Here is a 25,352-nt window from a genome sequence, read left to right as displayed (position 1 = left end):
TAATATAATCATTAAAAAATATATATTTTTAAAGCGTCTGTTTACTTTCCTTAACTTGTAAATCACTACTGGTGTTTCCAACTCTCTTAGTGAATTTAAATGACAATATCATTCCTTAATTTTTCTATGACCTGAAAACGTCCGATTAGAAAATGAGCAAATTGCTCACAATGCTGATAAAAATCAAAGTAAAAGCTTGTATTTAAGAACATCAGTCTCTACTAAAACGAGAAATACCTAAAAATACGAATATATCCGAAATGTCGCAAAGCACATAAACCAGGTTGAAATAAAAATTTGAATGGGCAATTATGTAACATAAAGCCAGATAACCCAACCAGTTCATACATTTTATACTCAATATAGGATATTATAAATTAGATAGTTACTGATGAGATAATAGCTTTTATAGTTAACTCTGTAGTAATTAAGCAGGATGGCAAGGCAGCAAAGAGGTCAAATTAATTTCTGAGTTCTTCCATTTATCTTTAGAAATGATAGGGAAAATTCTAACTCCAAAAGTGTTTTGTGGGAATCTAAAGAACAGTTTTGACAAAGAGGGGGTCTCAAGAAAGCATTTATGATTAAGCAACCTGACATAAACAGTAACTGCAAATTATTAGAACCAGTTGATGTTTATCTAAATGGATAAATCATTCATCTGAATAATTATCAACCCAGACAAACTATAGGCCCTGAAATTGCAATTATGAAAGAGAACCAATCAAATGTTAAGACCAAATTTAAAATTTTAGCAATGGTAGAAACTATGAATCATAAAATGCTACCTTTGACTCAAGAAGTGCAACCCTTGGTTAGACAGCATATTAAAAACTAGATGGCTAATGAGGTATTTGTATGGTTTCTTTTTATACTTGTTTTTGTGACATTAAGAATCTCAAAGAATCACAAATTCAAATAAAGCAATAGGCCTCTTCTCTCTGAGTTTAGCTTAGACCTTCCCTTACCTAACACGTCTGAACGTGTTCTTTGTTCTTGAACAAGATTTCGCCATTAAAACTCACACAGAAAGAACTTGTCAAGACTTTACTAAACAAAGTTTAGGATGTTTCTAATTTTCATTAAAAAATAGTGTAGGAATTTTAATGAGATTACATAATTTCTAAGTCAGTTATTTAAGACCCACCAAATTACAATAATTTATTTTCTTCAGGAAAAAAAAAAACTAGCCATCAGCCTGCTGTCCGGCTTCATCAGCTCTAGACGCAAACAGGAAACTAAGGCAATATTCCATTGAGAGCTGATGGTGGTTTATACCAAGTAGTGTCAGTGCAAATTACCTCAACAGGCATTCAGTTTAAAAGTAGACTTGCAGGATTTCCTGATGGATTGAATCTGGGAAAACTAGAAATAGCAGGTAAGGATAACTTCATAGAGTTTGGTTTAAATTATCAAAGAATAAAACTGTCATTTATTGAGCTGGCCAAGTTGCGGCAGAACCAGGTTTAGGGAGAAAATCAGAGGGTCAATTTTGCAAATAATAACCTTGAGTTACTTATTAGATTTCAAGAAGTGATATCAACTAGGTGGCTCAATGTACAATTCTAGAGTTCTACAGCACAATGAAGGCTGGGGATTAAACACTTGAAAATCGGCAGTATACGCATAGGAGTTAAAGCATGACACCATCTGAGATAAAAAAGAAAATGCATTTAAATAAAGTAAATAAATGCCAGAATCATCCCTTCTGTGCTGTAACTGAGAAATCAGGAAGATGGTGGTGAACGAAGGAACGCAGGAAGCAGCAGCTGTAACAAGGTGAATGGAACTGACAATACTGTGACCTGGAACCCAGGTGACAAACATGTTTCAAGGAGAAGTCAGTGATTACCTGTGTCAAATTCTGTGAAAAGGACTAAAAGTTGAAGAATATGGAGATCAATGTTGTCCTTGGCAACAACAAATTTTGGACAGTAGAAAAGGAGAAGGCAGATTGGGGTGGAATCTTTAAAAACCAAGATGAAAGGATTTGGGTATAATGGGTGCATGGAGTTTTGCTCTGAGGATCAGAGAACGGAGGCAGTATCTTGAGAGATTTGTAGAATGTGGAAAGGTATTTTAAAATAAGAATAATTGTAGCATGTTTGCATATGAAGAATATTATTAATTAGCAAGAGGAGAATTGATGATGCAGAAGAAAGGGAAAAGTTGGGGGAATGATGTTCCTGCATTAGGTGAGAGGTGACAGTGTCTGGCACACAGGTAGAAGGCTTAGCATTTCCTATGAACACACTGTGGCCTCTTAGGGCACCTTCTCCATGGCACCCACAGTGACAGTTTCTCGTATTAAACCAGACCATAAGGTATGGCTGGTTACAAACTCCTCAGTGGCTTTCCATCTCATTCAAAGTAAAAGCCTGAGGTGTTACGGAGGCCTACAAGGAACTATGTAATTTGGCTCCATTACCCCGCTGTCCCCTTCTGCTCTCACTGTCCTTTTGCTGACTACAGCCCAGTCAGACAGAACTCCTTACCCTCCCTCAAACACACCAGACACCTGCACGCCTCTGTACCTGCAAAGTCTGTGCTCTTAACAACTAGGCTATTCTGCAGGGCTTGCCTTCTCTTTTCATTTGTGCCTTTGCTCACATTTCACCTGCTTAATGAAGTCTTTCCTGACCTTGTAACCCTCCACCCTCCACGTGTACTTCTTCTCCTTAGCACTCACCAATACACGACATATTAAGAGTTTTAAATATTTTCTTTGATAATTGTCTTACCCCTTTAGATTTTAAGAGAACACAAATTTTTACCCGTCGTTCACTGCTATATATCCAGCAGCTAAATTACTATCCATCACATATTACATGTTCAGTAAGTTTGCCAGATAAATGAATAAAATGATATTTTAGGGCTTAACCTCAAATTTTTACTACTTTGCATAAAAATCCTAAAACAACAATGTTTAAACTATATGCAATCATGTACACTAGAGGGTATTGTAGTTTTCAGTGAGATTTCTCGTAAGACTAGAAGGCAAAAATAAATACTGGTAACTAGAGCACTGGTGAAAGTTTACAAAATAAATACATTTCCTACTTTGTAATTGGAAGAAACCAGGCCCTCTCGCAAAGGTTTTTGATATGACACCAAGTACAGATAAATGCTACAGGATAATAATAATATAAAAAAGATTCTTTTTCTACTTAATTGTGCGGAGCCTGATATATTTATGGATCTTTAGGTAAACAATAGTTTTTTTTAAAAAAAACATTTCCAAGGCTCTGGTATCTATTGTAAAGAAAAGCAGTGAATCGCAGGAATTCTGTAAACTATTTGACTAAATTTGGCTGCCAATCTCTACCATGTTTTCCAAACATTTGTTCAGAAAGATTCCTCTTAGTCCCTGTTACTAGTATACACAATAGCTGTTATTTGCTGATTATTATGCAGATATTGTCCTCCTTTGATCTTGATATACAATAATTAATCATACAACAGATGTGAGCTGTGTTGTATTCTTTATTATCCCCATTTTTAACAGAAGGGAACTGGGGCTTAGAAAAATCAGATAACTGGCCTGTGATCACATTTCTGATTTGTGTCTAATCTGGGATTCAAACCAAAAAAGCCGACTCCAGAATTCACAACCTGAACCACTTTGCTCAGCTATTGCCTCGGGCTTCCTGTGTCAGCCACACAACCTCAGGAACCCTACAGTCATCGAGCTGGAGACTCGTATTTGTCCATGGAAAGTGTCTTTGTTTCGAAAGAGCTAATAAAGAATTCACATTAAGGCAAAAGACAATTGAAAAGAAATTGCTGGCTTCAAACACGCAGCCAAGAAGATAACACCCGGATTCCAAAAGATTCTGATGCAATCTAAGCTAACTTGATTGATTATATCTATCAGCTTAATTATCTTTTAATATTTATATATTATTTCTTAAATTCTTAAAACTCAACATGAAATTTTAAAGAGAACAGAAAAGAACTTATTATAAAGTACCACTAAGATAAATGTCTGAAAACCTAATTTCTAATTTCATTTCTTTGTCAGTCTAACTGATTGCATTCCTTAACATAGGTGAGCCTATGTTTTTTCACATATAAAATTGGCAGACTAAATCATATTTCTCTATTCCTTTCTTCTCTGTGGATTCTAATATCCTTAAAATAAAGTTTTCTCTTAAATTTATTCTTGCTAATTTGAAAAATGTTCAACAAACATCTCAATTTTTGCAAAGTCTTATTAGACTTATGTCTATTGTATTATTCTTAAGAAAATGGTTCATTATAAAAAATATTTGGTTCCGTAATTTAGTATTTTGTACAACTAAAGAAGTTAACTTATATAAAATATTAGCAAATAATTAAATAATTTTGAGTATTCATTTGCATTATCCATTCTAAGTTATAAATTGGTGTAAGACTACAGATTTAATGCAGAGACTGGATGCTGACTAATCATTTTGATGTAAGCTTACAAAGAATAATTTCAACACTCTCCAAACTGGAATGATTTATTAGCATGTCATGCTATGTATTGTGTGATATGATAAATATAATATGATTCATCATGACATTCTATAAATATTGCAAAGGATTATTAAAGCGATAAAATCCATTGGCAGAAATATAATGAGACCATGTCACATTTGTACGAAAGCTACATGATAAGAGGCTGTTGTAACCTTAGACGGATTTAAAGTGAGAATTCTTAGAACAACAAAGCAAAAGAAAACAATCCTAAATCGTACCTAGGGTTCAATTAAGAGCAGCTGTTGAGAGCAGGGAATAATACAGAAGTACAGAAAGCTTATCATCTGCACTGCCATGGGATGGACAATTTTTCAATACAGGGACTATTCTTTAAATAGTTAATCTAAAATATTTCAGACAAAATTTGGAATAACCACTGCACTGAATCAACATGTCTAAGTAAAACTACAAATGGCAGCATATATGTGAGTGTATATATATATACACATGCTTATATTTAGTTTAAAAATTGGTATGAATGTGAAAACTCATATCAGGCTGTATTTTTAGGCATTTAAAATTTTACTTTGTCAAATAATTTTTATTTCTTCCATAACATTACAAAAATATAACCCTTTGGAGGAAAGGTTATTATAAGGGAAATTTCATTTTCTAAGTAGAGGCTTTTTAGGTTTCTGATGCTTTTACAGACAGAATTTGCCAAAGATTTTGTTTCTTATAGTTCAAAATATGGTTAACTAGTGGCCAACAATCTTTGGCATCGATTTGGAAGTAAGTATTCAACACAACACGATTGTTATGTCTTTACCAATGATTTTTGAATCATATACACAGTGTTTTAAAAGCCGCTTTGCAGTCATCTTCCTTGAGATTGTAAATTGTTCTCGCACATTATTTAAAATATCCTGAGAATAAGCACTAATTACTACTTTACAATTGAGCAAAGAAAAACATATTCTATAATTCTAGGATAAGCAACCACAATGATTGTTGAAAGCACTTTTTTGTGAGGAAATCAAGTTAACTCTGACAACAGAGAGATACGGAGCCTGTGTCTCTCACCACATTAATGAAATCTTTACGGGCTACAAATCTTTCGGTTTCTTACAATAATTTTTATGCTATTATATTTATTAACCACTTTTGCTTCATTTCTTTCTGAAAGTTGTTTCAACTTATCTATTTCCCTATATATGGACAATCTGGAATGCAAATATATATATAATAACAATCTGGAATGCAAATTGATTAATGACTATACATATAATCTTTGTTATACTCCTGTGATAAAGATATACAAGTCAAACACAAACAAACAAAGAAAAAAAACTTACCTTTATTTTATGGCAGCATGGCACATTTGAAATAAAATTGGAAAAGATAGGTATTATTAGGTACATACACCCTTTAAAATATTTAGATCTTTCTCTTTTTTATTTTTAAAATGTTATTTCCAGGAGCATAGATTCAAGCTGCCCTGAATAGACACTTCCTCAAATATCTTAGCTCGATTGTGCTTTTACATTGTATGTATTCTTTCAGGCCCCCAACTTTTATTTTCATTAAAAGAAAATCAGTTTAAAAGACCTGATTCAGATGTACTTATATTTGCTAAAGGAATAAAAGTAATTATTAGAAAATCTTTCTTTCTTTTTAAGGATTGTTAGAGCTAATCATATATTAGCATTCAGATAAATTTCAAATCACCAATAATTTGTCTTTAAATTTGGTCATCAGAGGACCAAACCGTAATTCTCTAATGAGAGTGGAACTACCTAGGAGCTTGGCCCAGAGGACAAGGGTTGTGCTAGTTCCCTGGACTGGTTCACGGCTGAGTCCTCGAATTTGAAGGCAACCATCTATAATGGGAGAGGCCAGAGGATTTGCAGCTGAGCTTCCTCAGCAAAATACTTAACTCCTCATCAGCTGTGTAACCTTCATAATATGTCAGTTTCCTCTTGCTGCATAACAGATTACAACAAAATTAGAAGTGTAACACAACACAAGTGTATTATTTCACATTTTCCATGGGTCAGGAATCTGAGTGTGTGACTCAACTGCATCCTCTGCTCTGGGTCTCACAAGTCTGAAATCAAGGTGTCAACCGGTCTGCAATTCTCACATGAAACTCGGAGGTCTTTTTCCAGTCTCATTCTGATTGATGGCAGAACTCAGCTTCTTGCAGTTAGAGGACTGACGTCCCTGTTTCTCTGCTGGTTGTCAACGAGAGTTGCTTTCAGCTCTTGGAGGCCACCTTCAGATCCAAGCCATATGGCCCTCTCAACACATAGCAGCTTACTTCTCTAAAGCTAGAGGAAACTCTCCAGCCTGCTATAAGGGAGGCTTATGTAACAAGAAATAATCCCAAGAGGATCACTCTTGTGGTATAATTTGCTTAGTTATATTCACACACACCAATTCCACTTAAAGGTAGGGTATTAAACAAAGCACATGTACACAGGAGACAAAACAGATGTACAGAGATTTTACTCTGCCATAAGTCTGCTGAGTGACCTTTGTCAAGTTACATCTCAGTATATGAATAAGCTTAGCACCTATCTCAAAAGTTTGGTAGAAAGAAAAGTTAACACAGGCTGGGTACAGTGGCTTATGCCTGTATTGCCAGCACTTTGGGAGGTCGAAATGGGAGGATAGCTTGAGGCCAGGAGTTCAAGACAAGCCTGGATCGCAGAGTGAGGTCTCATCTCTACAAAAAAAATAATAAAATTGGTCATGTGTGGTGGCAACATCTGCAGTCTCAGCTACCTGGGGGTCTGAGGTGGGAGGATTGCTTGAGCCCAAAGGGAGTCAAGACTGCAGTCAGCCACCGTTGCACCACTGCACTCCAGCCTGGGCAGCAAAGTGAGACTCTGTCTCAAAAAAAAAAAAAAAAAAGGCCGGGCGCGGTGGCTCACGCTTGTAATCCCAGCACTTTGGGAGGCTGAGGCGAGCGGATCACGAGGTCAGGAGATCGAGACCACGGTGAAACCCCGTCTCTACTAAAAATACAAAAAAATTAGCCGGGCGTGGTGGTGGCGCCTGTAGTCCCAGCTACTTGGAGGCTGAGGCAGGAGAATGGCGTGAACCCGGGAGGTGGAGTTTGCAGTGAGCCAAGATTGTGCCACTGCACTCCAACCTGGGTGACAGAGTGAGACTCCGCCTCAAAAAAAAAAAAGGGGGGGAGGAGGGCAGCATAAAAAAATTCTCAGAGCAACGTCTACGGTCTGGACTCAGTGAATGGCAGCTATTTTTAGACTTCGCCCAGTAACTCAAAAGGCCCCATGCCCTCTGCCACATTACATTACGCTCATGATTAACAATGCAAAACTTTTGCATAGCTGCCAAGTATGGTGACTCATTCCCTCTTTAAAGACTATAGTTAGTGTTACCTTGCATAAACATAGGTTAAGTATTTGAGTATCAGTTGTTTAAATGAGCTGATATGTGACAAAATGTAACCAGGCTTTTAGAATGAATGAATCTAATAAGCTTAATCAAGAACTTACAGTAATAGATTTCTTACTTATGAATAGAAAATCACTTAAATGAACTCTGATTGTTAAAAATGACATAGACAAATATTAGTATCAGTAGGCATAATTTTCTCCTATATTAACTCCAACATATATGATTTTAACAATTTTGAAATCTCCCCAAATGTTTTCTGTGATTTCTCACCATTATCTGGGGGAAAACAGAACAAAGCTATGATTTGCTAGGGTCAAGCAACGATTCCGTTCTGACAGCCCTATAGCTAACACTGTTCATGCTTTTTGATCTGCATTTCTTTGAATACTGTGCCTGTGTCTGGGAAAATTTCACCTTATAAATTCTTCTCTAAGATGAAAGCAAAAACCCAATTTCCTTTGCATCTAGAACACAGGCCTATAACCCAAGTAAGAAGAAGAATGCCAGGTAAGACTGAGTATTGACTTCACTTTTTATCAATGAAGGAGGGAGAAACTTGGATTTGAAATTTCGCGTTTTGTGACTGACAAAACCTGGTACAATGTTTTGCTAATGTCGTAAAACTACAGTGACTCGTACACCTGTAATTGTTTGGGGATCACATTAGTGAAGTAGTCGGACAGCATATAACTCTGCTAGGATTTCTGATAAAAAAAAATATGTTTCAATTGAAATTTGTAAGTTAACTTTTAAAACAAATTATTTTAGACGTGCTGTTTTGATTATCTTATTAATATTTAAATTTTACTGTTGCACCCAAAAATCAGTTATGCCTTTCAAAGATTGTTTTAAGAGTTGGCTCCATCTTTGTGGTGGGCAGAACTAGGCCATATCCCCCAAGAATGTCCGCATTCTAATCTCTGTACACCTGTGAATATGTTAGGTTACATGGCACAGGGAAAGTTAAGATTGCTAGCCAATTGGCCTCAAAATAGGTAGATTATTTAGAGTCATCCCAGCAAGCCCAGTGACATCAGAATGGTCTTTAAAATGGGAAAGAGAAGCTGAAGAGCGAGAGTCAGAGGGAGATGTGACTATGGAAGAAAGAAACAGAGAGAGCAGTGTTGCTGGCTTTGAGGATGCTGTGGGACCAAAGGAATGCGGGTGGCCCCTGCCGGATAGAAAAAGAAAGGAAATGGACCCTGTAGAACCTCCAGAAAGGAATTCAGTCCTGCTGATACCTCGATTTCAGCCCACTGAGACCCTTGTTGAATTTCTAAGATACATAATTTAAGATAATGGATTTCTGGGGTTTTAGCCACCAAGCCATTAGAGGTAATTTGTTACAGCAGCTGCATAGAACTAACACAATTAAAAAGTGTGACTTTACTTTCTCCAGGAGGGAAATTTCTGGTGCTTCCAGCTGTATATCCAAAAAGTATTTGGTAAACAGGTTCATCTAGATAAAATATGTTTTTTTCACAAATTTCAACAGAACATGTCTCTACTATCAAACAACTCTGTTAATAACTCCTGGTCAAATATAGAAAATACAGGCAAGCAATATTTTATATCTGTGTCCACCTTTAGTTACAGAGTAAACAATGACTACACGTTCCTTTAAAAGTAAAAAATACATCTTACCAAAAAAAGAAAAAAACAATCTGAATAATGAGACTATACTTAAACACAGAGAGCTCAAACAACTCAGCTGAAATGCGATGTGTTTCCTAATTATTAACTTGGTTGCTGACCATGAGATGCAGGATGCAGGTGTTCAAAGGAAGCATGCATTTTACCTGAATTTATTCAGTAAAACAATTCCAGCTTCTAAAATTGGTTTTAGGAATGATAACGACATTTTTTTTAAACTTTGACATTAAATTAACTTGTTGCTGAGAATTTGCACATGTGAATTCACCTTGACATTGATTTTTCGCAATCTTTATAAAGAAGAATAACATAAATAAACATGGCATTTTCCAGGTGGCTGCAAATCATACCAGGGAAAATAAAATCCTCAAATCGAGTGGAGTTTTGCAATAATCTTGTCCTTGGGGTGAAACTATAGCAAGAACATGCTTCTAGGATTTCTAATGTTGAAACACTGACCGCTGTCCAAGGTGAAAGAACATTAAATCAAATTCCAAGGTGGGAACAGGGATGATCATGAGATGGCGAAGTTTGAGATTTCTTATTCTCTGTTATTTCTCTGCCCATAACAAATCATTTTTCCAAGTTAAGAGTCACAGACAAGATCTATTAATTATCTTTCACACAGCAGTAAGAAGGAGATGTCTATTCCTGACTTGAAAAAATTCAAAAGAGTTGTAACATTGGTGTGACACCTTAAGCAAAAACCTTGGACTAGTTATTTACAGTTGTAAAGGGACCCAAATTAGCCACAGCAGTCAGATTATATTTACACTTCCCATTGTTAGGGATGAAAATCCTCGGTGACAGTCACCAGCAGAAATCGCTGCCAGCCTTCGAAACGACCACCTTCTGTGGAAGCCAATGTTTTCCCAGAAGACAACAGATCCGGGGCCAAAATGTCCTGTGCTGATTAAAATAACTAACCCTAGCATAATTTTATAAACCTCAGAGAGATGCAACAGCAGATGGGTTTTATTATTTACTAAAAGGTAAGATATTTCTCAAGATTATGGTTACAGATATAGTTAATCGTTCCTTCACCACATGGGATTATTAATACAATACCCATATTAGGTTTTATTCTATTTCTGATGTACACAAAAATCAGGTCTCTGTGTGAAAATGCTTTTTAATTTATGTATGAATGAACATTCAGCATAGATGTGATTGCTAATAATTTTCCCACAGGTAGTTTTTGGATTATAAGAGCATGGAAATGATTTATAGTTATAGTCAGTGATGATAATCAAATACTCAAATCACATTTTCTTTTTTTAAAAAAAAACATTTTCTAGCCGATTCTGCTGGAAATCACACCAAAATACCTTGATGTGATAATGTCTTAAAAATATATAAAAGAATTTCTCTGGTACCAAAACAGAGATATAGACCAATGGAACAGAACAGAGCCCTCAGAAATAACACCACACATCTACAACCATCTGATCTTTGACAAACCTGACAAAAACAAGAAATGGGGAAAGGATTCCCTATTTAATAAATGGTGCTGGGAAAACTGGCTAGCCATATGGAGAAAGCTGAAACTGGATCCCTTCCTTACACCTTATACAAAAACTAATTCAAGATGGATTAAAGACTTACATGTTAGACCTAAAACCATACAAACCCTAGAAGAAAACCTAGGTAATACCATTCAGGACATAGGCATGGGCAAGGATTTCATGTCTAAAACACCAAAAGCAATGGCAACAAAAGCCAAAATTGACAAATGGGATCTAATTAAACTCAAGAGCTTCTGCACAGCAAAAGAAACCACCATCAGAGTGAACAGGCAACCTACAGAAAGGGAGAAAATTTTCACAACCTACTCATCTGACAAAGGGCTAATATCCAGAATCTACAATGAACTCAAACAAATTTACAAGAAAAAAACAAACAACCCCATCAGAAAGTGGGTGAAGGACATGAAAAGACACTTCTCAAAAGAAGACATTTATGCAGCCAAAAAACACATGAAAAAATGCTCATCATCACTGGCCATCAGAGAAATGCAAATCAAAACCACAGTGAGATACCATCTCACACCAGTTAGAATGGCCATCATTAAAAAGTCAGGAAACAACAGGTGCTGGAGAGGATGTGGATAAATGGATAAATAGGAACACTTTTACACTGTTGGTGGGACTGTAAACTAGTTCAACCATTGTGGAAGTCAGTGTGGCGATTTCTCAGGGATCTAGAACTAGAAATACCATTTGACCCAGCCATCCCATTACTGGGCATATACCCAAAGGATTATAAATCGTTGCTACTATAAAGACACATGCACACATATGTTTACTGAGGCACTATTCACAATAGCAAAGACTTGGAACCAACCCAAATGTCCATCAGTGATAGACTGGATTAAGAAAATGTGGCACATATACACCATGGAATACTATGCAGCCATAAAAAAGGATGAGTTCATGTCCTTTGTAGGGACATGGATGAAGCTGGAAACCATCATTCTCAGTAAACTGTCACAAGGACAAAAACCAAACACCACATGTTCTCACTCATAGGTGGGAATTGAACAATGAGAACACATGGACACAGGAAGGGGAACATCACACTCCGGGGACTGTTGTGGGGTGGGGAGAGGGACAGCATTAGGAGATATACCTAATGTTAAATGACGAGTTAATGGGTGCAGCAAACCAACACGGCACATGGATACATATGTAACAAACCTGCACGTTGTGCACATGGACCCTAAAACCTAAAGTATAATAATAATTAAAAGAAAAAGGCAAAGAAACCATCTTGCAACCAAATAGCAAAAAAAAAAAAAAAGAGTTTCTGCTGTTTCGACATGTGATAGTTCATGTGTAACGTTCATCAACAAGTGGAAATTGTCACTCTACCTATTTAATCAATTAGGTCGCAATGAGTTTTATAATTACCCACTAGGTGCTTCAGGCAAAAGGCAGTATTACATTCATAATATGAACTTATTAGAACTTCTAAATACATTCAGTAGTAATAACTATAGTATCTGTTTTCCTTTTAAAAATATTCTCTACAGAAAACCAAACACCGCGTGTTCTCACTCCTAAGTGGGAGTTGAACAATTAGAACACGTGGACACAGGGAGGGGACATCACACACTGGGGCCTGTCAGGGGTGGGAGTTATGGGAGGGAGAGCATTAGGAGAAATGCCTAATGGAGGTGATGGGTTGATGGGTGCAGCTATCCACCATGGCACGTGTAGACCTACGTAACAAACCTTCACATTCTGCACATGTGTCCCAGAAGTGAATGTATAGTTTAAAAAAGGGGAAAAAAAAAGCTCTTTATAATGATTACAATTCTGAAAGTTACAACACTATCCTCCTAAAATAACATTATTGGATTTCTTTTATCTACCTCACTCAGGTTCCATTTTTAATCATAACCCTTCACAAACACATGGTAAAAGCAGTGATTTACTGTACTGGATTTTTAACTACCTATCTACATTTATGCTTTGCTGTTAAATCTGTCATTCCTGACAAACACAGCTAAACAAAAACATTTGTTTATGGTATGAGATTAGGAACAAAAATCAAGAAAAATGATTTAGAACAGGGAATGATCTTATTTTTCAGACCAAAAAACTAATTGAATTGTTACTTCAACAAGGAAAGATAGAACAAAGGACATTTGGTGAATATTTGCAAAAAGGGAAAAAAAAGCTGGTCTCATTGGTCAGCAGCAGTGATCTACAGCTCTGTATAATACGGTTCCAGCTCTATAAATCTGTTCTACTCCACAATACTTTCCCGAGAAAGTGATATATCTCTAAAAAAGTTCCATCTACGTGTCACCCTGAAAGCTTACTATGCTGAGGATAATTCCAAATGCAGAAGTGTGCAGCACAACCCCTTTTTGTGACCCAAAACTGACTTATTTATCAACCATGAACATGTTTATAAAGGAAATATGGAAATATTCTAGCTTTTTAAGAGAATGCTTGTCTCCTTTAAAGTATTTCGAACCTTCCAAAGCTTCTAAATATTAACATCTCTAAGCATAAGAGCTTTGTTCCTCCTGAGGTACTGAGGATCATTCATACTGAATTACTGAAGTAACAAATGTGTCGTATAAACCCAAGGATGGAGAGTCTAAATGACTTTAAGAAACTCCTTCAATGTCATAGGCACTGCAGGCTGTGAGTGGCACACATTTGAATAAGCCTGCATACGCCTAGTATCAGATTGAAGCACGTATAAATAAAAGGCCCTAGAAGGTGAGAGATGATGGTAACTTAAAATATTACACACAAAGGAACGGAATCCAGATGCTCATGATAAAATATTTTAAGATCTCATTTTGTTTCTAACTGGTCTTTAGAAAATTTGGGGAACTCCAAAATTAAGTAGACAGAATATTTAGGTAAATAACATATTTTAAATACATACACATGCATACACAACATAATTATTTTTTTTTAAAAAAGACCATAATTTTTAGCTGTTTTGTTTTGTTTTAATGAAGGATTGAAACTGCATACTATTAACATATGCCCCAAAATTGCAATTTGCTACATCTGACATTACACTTTCCTCTATTATAGGGTAGACTTTAGCAAATCAATTTGCAGATTATAAAGTGCTACCAATCACCACTTCTGAATTCATAATCTACTGATGTATGTTTAAGATGTGTAGCTCCTTAAATTGCCATAAACATCTGCAACCCTCCCATCATAAATGTTCCTCAGAATGTTACAAGACTCAAATTTAAGTCTATGCTAAGTATTCTGAAGGCAATTGCTTCAGTGTAGTGATACATGTAAGATCCTTTTTCTTTTCTTTTTTTTTGGTAACCTCCTCTATAAACAGGCAACAAAACCTCAGTATTTTAAAAGTGAATGGGTTATTTTTTTTCGATTTTATTTTGGAGACCCTTTTAGAACATGTAGTTAAAATTAAATACAACCAACATGATCGTGCCTTTTAAAAAGTCACCATTTTTTAAAGAAAATATCATGTAATTTAAAGGTTTTAAAAGCAGGGTTAGTATTAGAACTATATTATATGGGCCAATGGCTTCTGTTTAAGAATATTTTGTTTCAGTCTGAATACAGTCATCCCTTGGTACCTGTGGGGCGCTTGTTCCAGAACGGACCCTCCTCAGAATCTGCAGATACTCAAGTCCTTTACATAAAATGGTGTAATATGTGTATATAATCTATGCACATCCTCCCGTATACTTTAAATTATCTACAGAGTTGTTATAATACTTAATACAATATGAATGCTATGTAGTTGTTATACTGTATTGTTTTTAATTTGTGTTATTTGTATCTTTTTTTGTTTTTCATTTTTTCAAATATTTTCAATTAGCACTTGGTTGAATCCATGGATGCAAAACCAGAGGATGTATTTTTAATCTCCAAAGTGTTGAATGAGTCGTGAGTCACAAAAACTAGTAAAATTAGTCAATCAAGTTTGTTTTTAAAAGCTGGTGGTCCAGCCGGGTGTGGTGGTGGTGCCTGTAGTCCCAGCTACTTGGGAGGCTGAAGCAGGAAAATCGCTTGAACCCAGGAGGTGGAGGTTGCAGCTAGCCGAGATGGCACCACTGCACTCCAGCCTGGCAACAGAGTGAGACTCCATCTCAAAAAATGAAATTAAAAAAATAAATAAATAAAATAAAAGCTGGTAGTCAACAGTTGATTAGATTTAAAAAATGTATATATACACCATGGAATACCATACAGTCATAAAAATAATAAAATCATGCCCTTTGCAGCAATGTGGATGGAGCTAGAGGCTATTATTCTAAGTGAACAAACCCAGAAGCAGGAAATCAAATCATTTCATATTCTCACAAGTAGGAGCTAAATAATGGGGACACATGGACATAAAGATGGAGATAACAGACACTGAAAACTCCAAAAGCGGGGAGGGCGATGGGAATGAGGGTTCATAAACTGCCTATTGTGTATAATGTTCACCATTTGGGTGACAGGTGTACTAGAAGCACATTCCCTACCATCACGCATGGAATAGCCATGTAACAAATAATCTATGTATCTAAAATTAGACATAAGATAAATACAATAAAAAGATGGTGGTGACAATTAGTAAGGTCTGCCTGATATGGTTTGGCTTTGTGTCCCCACCCAAATCTCATCTTGAATTGTAGCTCCCAGAATCCCCACAGGTTGTGGGAGGGACCCCGTGCGAGATACTGAATCATGGAGGTGGTTATTTTCCATGCTGTTCTCGTGATGTTGAATAAGTCTCATGAGAGCTGATGGTTTTATAAAGCACATGCCCTCTTCCCTGCTGCCATGTAAGATGTGACTTTGCTCCTCATTCACCTTCAGCCATGATTGTGAGGCCTCTCCAGCAATGTAGAACTGTGAGTCCATTAAACCTCTTTCCTTCATAAATGACCCAGTCTCGGGTGTGTCTTTATTAGCAGCATGAGAACAGACTAGTACACTGCACTTTCAAACTGATAATCAATCAACTCAAGGATATGTCCAGAGATTCCTCACCTCCCCAAACTCCAGCTTAAGGGTTTCAGGGCTGACACGGGATGTGTCAGTTTATGCAAGCTAATGCATAAGCAAGCATACCAAGAGGACAGCTAGAAAATCTCTGCTCTTCTCTCCAACTTTCCCTGATAAACTATGCCAAAAATGCGTTTCAAACTTCCATGTTTAAAATTATTTTTGAAATAATTATTATGCACCTCCACTGATAGGCTCATAGGACTTAATGTGAATAATATAATACATAATCCAAATCCTGTTGGAATTCCCAGTGTCTGTTATCTCTGTTTATGTCCATGTGTCCTTACTCTTCAGCTCCTACTTATAAGTGACAACATGCAATAGGCATGTAAACAAGAAGGCATTAAACTTGGAGGGAATAAAACTAGAAGTATTTTTGGCCGGATAGAAAAATGAAAGTCATGATAACAGTGAACAACAGGGGTATAGTTAACTTTAGTTGACGTTTCTGAATTTCTGTCTAAACTCACTCTATGACTACTACTTTTAGAAGTTTATTCCTCAAGAGAAGTGACTTGACATGTCAGTAAGTAGATTTTCCAATTATTGGAGGTAGGGCTAGGCAGGAGAGGTTTTTCAATCTGAACTAAAGAACTAAATTCAGATAAAATATTTTATACAAATTACACAATACTGTATACAATTTATACAAACATAAACTAAGACATTTCACCTCACCAAATCAGGATTCATTCATGATAGGGGTTGCCTTATGATTGTAATTACTTATAACATTTAAATATTCGAGTAAAAATATAACTCTCAATTACAAAAAGGCAGGACTTAAAACATATTTCCATAAAGACATAAAACTTAAATTTCCCTATATGTTTGTTAATGTCTTTGGTCAATTTAGTTTCAAATAGATAAATTACATTGTTAGACAATGGTAATAGATATATAAAGTACGGATTATTGACTTAAATTTAGTATGTTTGCACGATATTTTTGGGAAATAGGCAAATGTTTATTAAACTATAAAAAGCTCTGAAAAACTATTTTATGAGTACTACTGTATCTGCTAGCCCACTTAATCTACATCAACAAGAGTTCATACAAGAAGATATATCATCAGGAAGCCAGGATTTCAATTTGCCTCTTATCACAGTAATATGAAGTCAATCTCCAAAATAAAAAAGGTGGGTGGAAGAAGTTAATGAACGCATTTATCTTAATGTATGGAAAATCTAATGCCAAAACAGCACATGATATTGTATTCACTATTTTCCTAGTGCATCCTACATTATGGAAGAGTTATTTTATAGCATCTGATAACATTTCTTTTGACTTCTATTTGTATGAAATAATAGTTTAAATATAAAGAAATGTTTTCATGTAGAATGTATTCAAATGCTAAAATATACATACATGTTATTCTCATCACAGTTGTAACAAATCTTTGCTTATTAATGAACTACCTTTAAATAATAGAACATTGTTTAGGTTTTGAAATGAAAGGAAAAGAACATCTACAATGCAGTTTTAACCTTTTTACAACTAGAAAATAGTCTCAGACTTTAAGTGTTTTATTTAAATTTAACTCTAGAAATAACAGTGCACTTCTCAAAGCTCTGTAAGTCTCAGTAACTTTGTATTAGTTGTAAAATTTAAAGAACTAAGTCAGCAGACTTGGCCCTCAGATATTTTATTTTAAAAACAAAAACTAAATGAATCATGTACTTTAACGTAAAAAGTAAAACTGACCCTGAATAAGTTCAGTGGATTATATCAATGTCAGCATCTTTGTTACGATACTGTCCTATAGTTTGGCCTACATGACCACTGCGGGAAGCTAGGCAAGTGGCAATAAAATATCTCTGTATTATTTCTTATAACTGCCTATGAACATATAATTATCTCAGAATTAAAGCTTAATTCATAAAACTAGCTTCTTTCAAATATAAATAACCAAAGGTTATATTTCCTGAGGAAAAATCCAGACTTGAACACTTTCAATGTTTAGAATTTCCCCAGTCAATTTAACATGTGATATGACCATTAGCTATTTTGAAGGTGACAACTTTGTGTTCCCTTGTCCGAAACACAGAATGAGTTTTACAAAATATCACTTACAAAGAGATTGGTCAGTTTATCACATCAGATCTGAAGATATGAATGTTAGATTATGCAGGGAAAATTTCAATTTGGAACCACAAACAATAATTCCTGAGAAATCTGCTGTAAAAAGACATCAACATAGTGAAGGATTACAAAGATTTCTGGTTCTTATATTTTGCTTTATAAAGCAGAAAGAGTATTTGCCAAAGTCCTTACAGAAACACTGAGAAATTTTACTTTAATCAGAAAATAAGGAGATACCCTAAGTTTTAAAAATACTTCACGCAAAATGTGTATCATGCAGTTTAACAAAAAGAATCTCAAGGACAGCATCTGAAATAATTGGGGTAGGAAATTCCATAAGCAAACATTACTAATTTAGATTAACCAAGCATTTCTTTGCTAGAAATTAAACCCATTATTTTATTTCACCAATTAACTTTATTATGGAACACAAACCATCTATGCGTGCATGTGTGAGTCCCAGCATACACATTTGATGCTAGATGATAAATGTTGCAATTTGCAGGGTAAAGTTAGTATTTGCATTACTCCGTTGTCTCTTAATTTTAAACAGAATTGGCACCTCTTCCTGGAAGACATCCTGTCCTTTCCTGTGCCATTTCAAGGGTTGTTAACTTTTTCTGACTGCTGTAGTTCTTAACACATCCTATGACACTGTTGTTTACATATGGGTTTTTAAAATAGATTGAGAACTTTTTAATTTATGAAGTGTGTGTAAAAGAATGTATGATCATTCATATTCCCATTTCATGAAAAAATAAATCATATTTTGGACGTAAAAATTGTTAAAGGAAAGCTTTTCTATAAATATTTTCTTTTAATAGTACTTTTAATCATTGAAATTTAGATCATTCAATTATGGAGATTTCTTCATTGAAGAGAAAATATCTCTTCAAAACTCTAAATAAGCTGAGCTTTATCAACTAAATTTATAGGAATACAGGCTTCAGAGGTATTAATTTATCTTACAATATTTTCCCTTCTAAAATTTGTCATGTTTTGTCACAGGTTTAAAGTGCAAGGCAACTATTGACATGAAAGATAATGTGGTATATGTAGTATAAGTGAACCTGATCTTTTCTCAAATATTTATTATTTTTATTTTCTTTGCTGTCAAGAAGAGTGGTAACAAATACGTATTATTTGTAAAGCCCCACAAAATTTGCATGAAAATAATTGTTGCATGAACTAGACATGCTTTCTGTGATATTAATCTGCAATATTCTGCAAGCCCCCAAAAAAATTCACATTCATTACAAGAAGCTTATTTCAGCATTTTACCTGTCAGAAACAGTGATTAATGTAGTTCAAATTATTTCATCAGCTAAATTCCCTTGAGATGTGTAAGATAAGGTGGTTCTTCAGAGGAACTTTGGACGGGAACTTATGACTGTAGTGACATGAATACATATGAAAGTACTTCATTTTTAAAATATAGAAAACAGACATGAAGAAAATGTACTTTAGAGTTTCATATCACTGAAATCATTTTTTTCAAATGAGGCACTAAGTAAGTGCATACGTCAATTTTTTTCCCAGCCTAGGCAATATGGCAATATATATAAGAACAAGTAAATATAACAAACAGTACAAGATTCATCTGGAGAAAAATAATTATACACGTGATAAAATACGAAAGAACAGAAGAAAACTCAATTGTTGATGTGGGATAAACTCATCAGAGGATATCAATATATCACCAAGGTTTGCACATTTAAAACATGGGCAGGCCACAAGGAGGAGCTCTTGTGCAGGGATAGTGGCCTTTAATCTTCTATCTTCACTGTTTAATGAAAACGATAGGAATGTTAGTAATTTCAAAAAGCATCACAGCAGTATTCATTAGAGAAGAATTGTGTGAACTGCCTTTCACCTGCTGAGCCCTGTTGGAAGGAATCAGCTGTAGGAGGGAAGAAGGCATTTATAAAGGCAAAAGATCTGGAAACAGCTCTGGCCATCAGGTACTGAGAGAGAAGAGGGAGAGCACAGCAAGCACACAGCCGTTGCGAACTCGATGGAGAAATAAACACTGTAAGAGGCAGTGGCCACAAGAACCAGCCTGTGGGTGGTATTTACAACTTAACTGTACCTCCTAGCTGGGTGTATTAGTCAGGGTTCTCTAGGGCGACAGGACTAATAGGATAGATGTATGCATGAAAGGGAGTTTATTAGGAGAATTGACTCACATGATCTTAAGGTGAAGCCCCCAATACGCCATCTGCAAGCTGAGGACCCAGGAAGCCAGTCTGAGTCCCAAACTGCAAAAGCAGGGAAGCCAGCAGTGTCCCCTTCAGTGTGTGGCCGAAGACGCGAGAGCCCCTGGCAAATCACTGGTGTAATCCAAGAGTCTGAAAGCTGAAGAACTCAGAGTCCGATGTTCGAGGGCAGAAAGCACCCAGCACGGGAGAAAGATGGAGACCTGAGGACTTAGCCAGTCTGGTCCTTCTGCGTTCTCCTGCCTGCTTTTATCTTAGCCACAATGGCAGCTGCTTAGACAGCGCCCACTCAGATTGACGGTGGGTCTGTGTCTCTTAGTCCACTGACTCAAATGCTAATGTCCTTTGGCAATACCCTCAAAGACACACCCAGGAACAGTTATTTGCATCTTTCAACCCAATCAAGTTGACACTCGTTATTAACCATCACACTGGGGAATAGCAAGCATCAGCTACCAACTATTCTCTACTCATTTAATCAAAGCTTTGCTATGCTTGGGTTGTATTACAACACGAAGAAGAAGAGGCCTATCTTTTTATCATTTTTAATACACTGGGGCAGGAGGCAGAAATACAGAGGACTCTACCAATTGACCTGATTTCCAGAGAGGGACTATGCACTACCAGGAGTGAAAAATTTGCAACATGCCACCCAGGGTACGAGGACACACACATATCTTCCTCGTTTGATGAAAAAGTGGCACAAATTAGAGGACACTGGACAATAACTTTTATGAATTAAATTCAGAGAAGAATATGTGTAAATAATAAAGTAAGAGGGGGTGCTTCTCTAAAGAGCGTGATATAAATAACTTTACTTAGAAAATATTTAAGGTCTAAATATTTTCTCATTGTTTGTCCTTGTTGGAATATTGAATACATAGACACTAAAGGAACGCTTGTGGCCAGGCTCTGTGGCTCTCGCCTGTAATCCCAGCACTTTGGGAGACTGAGGGAGATGGATCACTTGAGTCCAGGAGTTTGAGATCAGCCTGGGCAATATGGAAAACTCTGTCTCTACACACACAAAATATATATATATACACGTAAATTAGCCAGGGGTGGTGGCATGCGCCTGTGGTCTCAGCTACTCCAGAGGCTGAGGTGACAGGACTGCTTGAGCCCAAGAGGTCGTGGCTGAAGCAGTGAGCTGTGGTCACATCATTGCACTCCAGCCTGGGCAGCACAGCAAAACCCTGTCTCAAAAAAACAAAAGCAAAAACAAAAAATGCTTGTGATAAACGTGAGACACTGAGATTAAATGTAAAATGGTGTTCCTTACACCCACCGCGTAGCTACCCAGCTCAAAATAAGAAGTTGCTGAGGCTGGGCACGGTGGCTCACGCTTGTAATCCCAGCACTTTGGGAGGCCGAGGCGGGCGGATCACGAGGTCAGGAGATCGAGACCACGGTGAAACCCCGTCTCTACTAAAAATACAAAAAATTAGCCGGGCGTGGTGGCGGCGCCTGTAGTCCCAGCTACTTGGAGAGGCTGAGGCAGGAGAATGGCGGGAACCCGGGAGGCGGAGCTTGAAGTGAGCCGAGATCGCGCCACTACACTCCAGCCTGGGTGACAGAGCGGGACTCCGTCTCAAAAAAAAATAAAAAAAAAAGAAGTTGCCGAAACCCTTAGGGTCCCTGAGGGTCCCTCAACCTGACAACTCTCTCCCCCAAAGAGATTACCATTATCCTGTATCTTGTGTGGTTTTTAATTCCTCTTTATTTTTATTAATAGTTGTACCATCATATGTGCCTCTAATATGTTGTTTAGTGTTGCATGCTTTGAACTTTATTCAGGTATACTCAAGAAGTATGTATCTTTCTGTGGTGTGCTATTTTCATTCAACATTGTGTTCCTGAGATTAATCTTGTTAACATTTACAGTTCCGGTCCCTCATTCACACTGCTGTGTAGTATTCCATTTGTAAACATGCTATGATTTGTTAACTTGCTCTCCTGCTAATCTTCAGTGCCCCGTTACCGTAGACAGAGCTGCCATGGATGCTCTTGTGTGTCCTTATGCACATGTGTCTGAGCTTCCTTGCTAGCTTTTTAGGGGTTGTGAGCATCTTAAAACATATTGTATAATTTCATATTGTTTTTTCAACCAGTGTGACAATCCATAATCTCATCTGCAGTGCATAAGGGCTGCAATATTCCCATGTTCAAATTGTCATTCATATGATCAAAAACATTGACTAATTATTTACTGCTTACTATATTAAGTAAAAATATTTGCAGTTTACGTACAAACTCATTTTTCTGGCTTATCACTGTCTGTTTGCTACTCTAAAACATAAACCTGAGTGCCAATCATGATGTGTGCCTCCCTGTCATTGCAGGAAAAATTCACAATTTTCAAGTTATACAAATACAAGTTTAATTTTTAATTTTATCTAAAATGGTATGATTTCAATCAGAATTGCCCTATCACTAGCAGAAGATAGAGCTTTGCCAAACCCCACCGTGCAAAGGAAGTGTGCATATAGGTTAAGAGATGTGAATGCAACTATTTTCTTTTTTTTTTAGCATAAAATACCTGCCCACCTAAGGGAATGCAAACAATTTACTCCACTTATCATTCTCAAAATGTTGACAATGCATTCCATAAAATGTTTTACGATGACTAAATGAGATAATATATGAAAAGCCGCTAATACAACGCTCAGTATCAAGCAGACATTCAATAAAGCTATTGTTATTCAGCAACAACGCATTGATAAATCACCAACTTTGAGGGCTACTCTAATAACGAACAGGTATAATATAACCATATTCATTAAAAATATAATTTCTCCAAAGTTGTAACTTCAATAATATTTAATATTCCAGGTAAGATAACCTTACTATATTTTAAAAGCCCAGGTGTTCTTTATCGTAATAAAAATGTAGTAATCTGCAGATGAGATTATTAGATCAGAGACTAACACACTTCTTCGTAGAAATTAACTGGGGTCAAAGAATGTACATGCTTTCCAGACATACACCATGCACACAGGCATATTGTCTCTGGTCTCAAGACTGAATTCAAGGCTAGCCTTTTGAACATCTACATCTTATTAAATTATGTTTACACTAAGTTAAAAGCATTTTAATATAATTATCGCTGAGGCTTGTCGTCACTTACAAATCCCAGAAGGATTGTGTTGCATGACAAAGCAGACCAGAGATCCAGATCCTAAGTGGTAAACAAGACTCCTTCTCACCTCCACACAGTGCTGTCAATCTGCACTGAGGGCAATCTCTGTATCACTAACATCTATTAATGTCACACACATGTTGAGGGCAGGCTAGGTCTTTTCATAGAACCAGACGGACAGAGAGAAATGGAGAATGAATATTAGCTTTAATGAATGGATGCAGAGGATCAAATATTATCCTTAAAAGAATATTTTTGGTTCTTTTCATCTCTTTCTCCCTATTTAGCTATATTTTTCATGAGGAATATTAATGCATTATTAGTCCACAAGTTCAACCTCTGTGCACTGAGAAATAGGATTAGCATGGCTTATAAAATTTATCTGGGGGGAGGTTTCAGCTATCGAGGAATTATAGGGTGTATTAATTCTTACTTATTTAGGTTACAGACGGTTAAGCCAGGAATTATGTACTTATAATTAGGTACAGAATCGATAGCGATCCCATGGTTGCTACTTATCTATCACTTCTGTTCCCAATGCATTTAAGTTGCTTGCAAATGCATACAATATAGCAATATAAAATACTTAAACTCTTTAGAAAGAACCTTTAGAAAATACAAAAAATAGGGAAGCAAGATGGTGTCAGAAACGTGGTCAGTGAACAAATGGACACTTTGACGAATCATGCACTGAGTCAGGGCAGAGCACAAATTTGACTTTGAGTTTTCTAATTAACATGCAGAAAGGAGAAAATATAACCAGTAACAAGACCGTGCATGATATATTCTAGTTATTTGGGAGAACACCAATATGAAATAAGAGAAAATATTTCCTACGGCCCCTCAAGAAGAGAAGGTTTTATGATGGCTAAAGCAGTTCAGTAAGAAGCGACTGTGTTGGGCCCAGTATGATGTGGTCCAGTTAGGCTTCTTTTTCTTTTTTCTTTTTTTTTTTTTTTGAGACAGAGTCTCACTCTGTCGCCCAGGCTGGAGTGCAGTGGTGCAATCTCGGCTCACTGCAAGCTCCGCCTCCCGGGTTCACACCATTCTCCCACCTCAGCCTCCCAAGTAGCTGGGACTACAGGCGCCGCCACCACGCCTGGCTAATTTTTTGTGTTTTTAGTAGAGACGGGGTTTCACCGTGTTAGCCAGGATGGTCTCGATCTCCTCATCTCATGATCCGCCCGCCTCAGCCTCCCAAAGTGCTGGGATTACAGGGGTGAGCCACCGCACCCGGCCAGTTAGGCATTTTTGATGGTCTCACTTCATCTTGAAACAGATTTTAGATAACAATGCAGAATAGATGGCTTCGTTTCCTCCAGGCCATCTTTCATAAATATTATTTATCTTATCCACGTGTCTGAAAAGTATCCAGCTGCAGTGAATTCGTGATTATAGTCCCTGACAAGTACCGGGAAAGCTGTAATTCTATGTTTTCATTTACAAACAAAGCTTTACACTCCAAAAGTCAACAAAATTGCATGTAGCACAAACATCCTCATGTGAAAAGCAGGAGCTGGATAAAGATGGGCCTGAACAGACCGCTCAATTTCTGACTTGAAAGGTACACAAGCAGCGCTGGCAGTCAAAGTGAAGAGTTCCTCAGAAAACAATTTTGGGACTACTTTAATGCAAAGAAAAGCAGGAAATAAAGTTCAACAGCTGCATTCCATAAAGCATACTGGCAGTCATTTGTCAAAAAAAATAAATAAAAATAAAATTAAAAATAAAACTCTTCTAGTGAAAAATGGCTCAAGCCTTAGGAAGGAAGAAGGAAGAGAGAGGAAGGGAGAGGAGGAAAGAAACCAGCTCCAGCTACAGTGCTTGGTTTTGAGCAACAAAGATTCCTGAAATACTTTCCAAAATAAACCTGTGGCA

This window comes from Symphalangus syndactylus, chromosome 17 (assembly GCF_028878055.3).
Source record: "Symphalangus syndactylus isolate Jambi chromosome 17, NHGRI_mSymSyn1-v2.1_pri, whole genome shotgun sequence".
Lineage (NCBI taxonomy): Eukaryota > Metazoa > Chordata > Mammalia > Primates > Hylobatidae > Symphalangus > Symphalangus syndactylus.
This window is presented reverse-complemented; position numbering follows the sequence as displayed.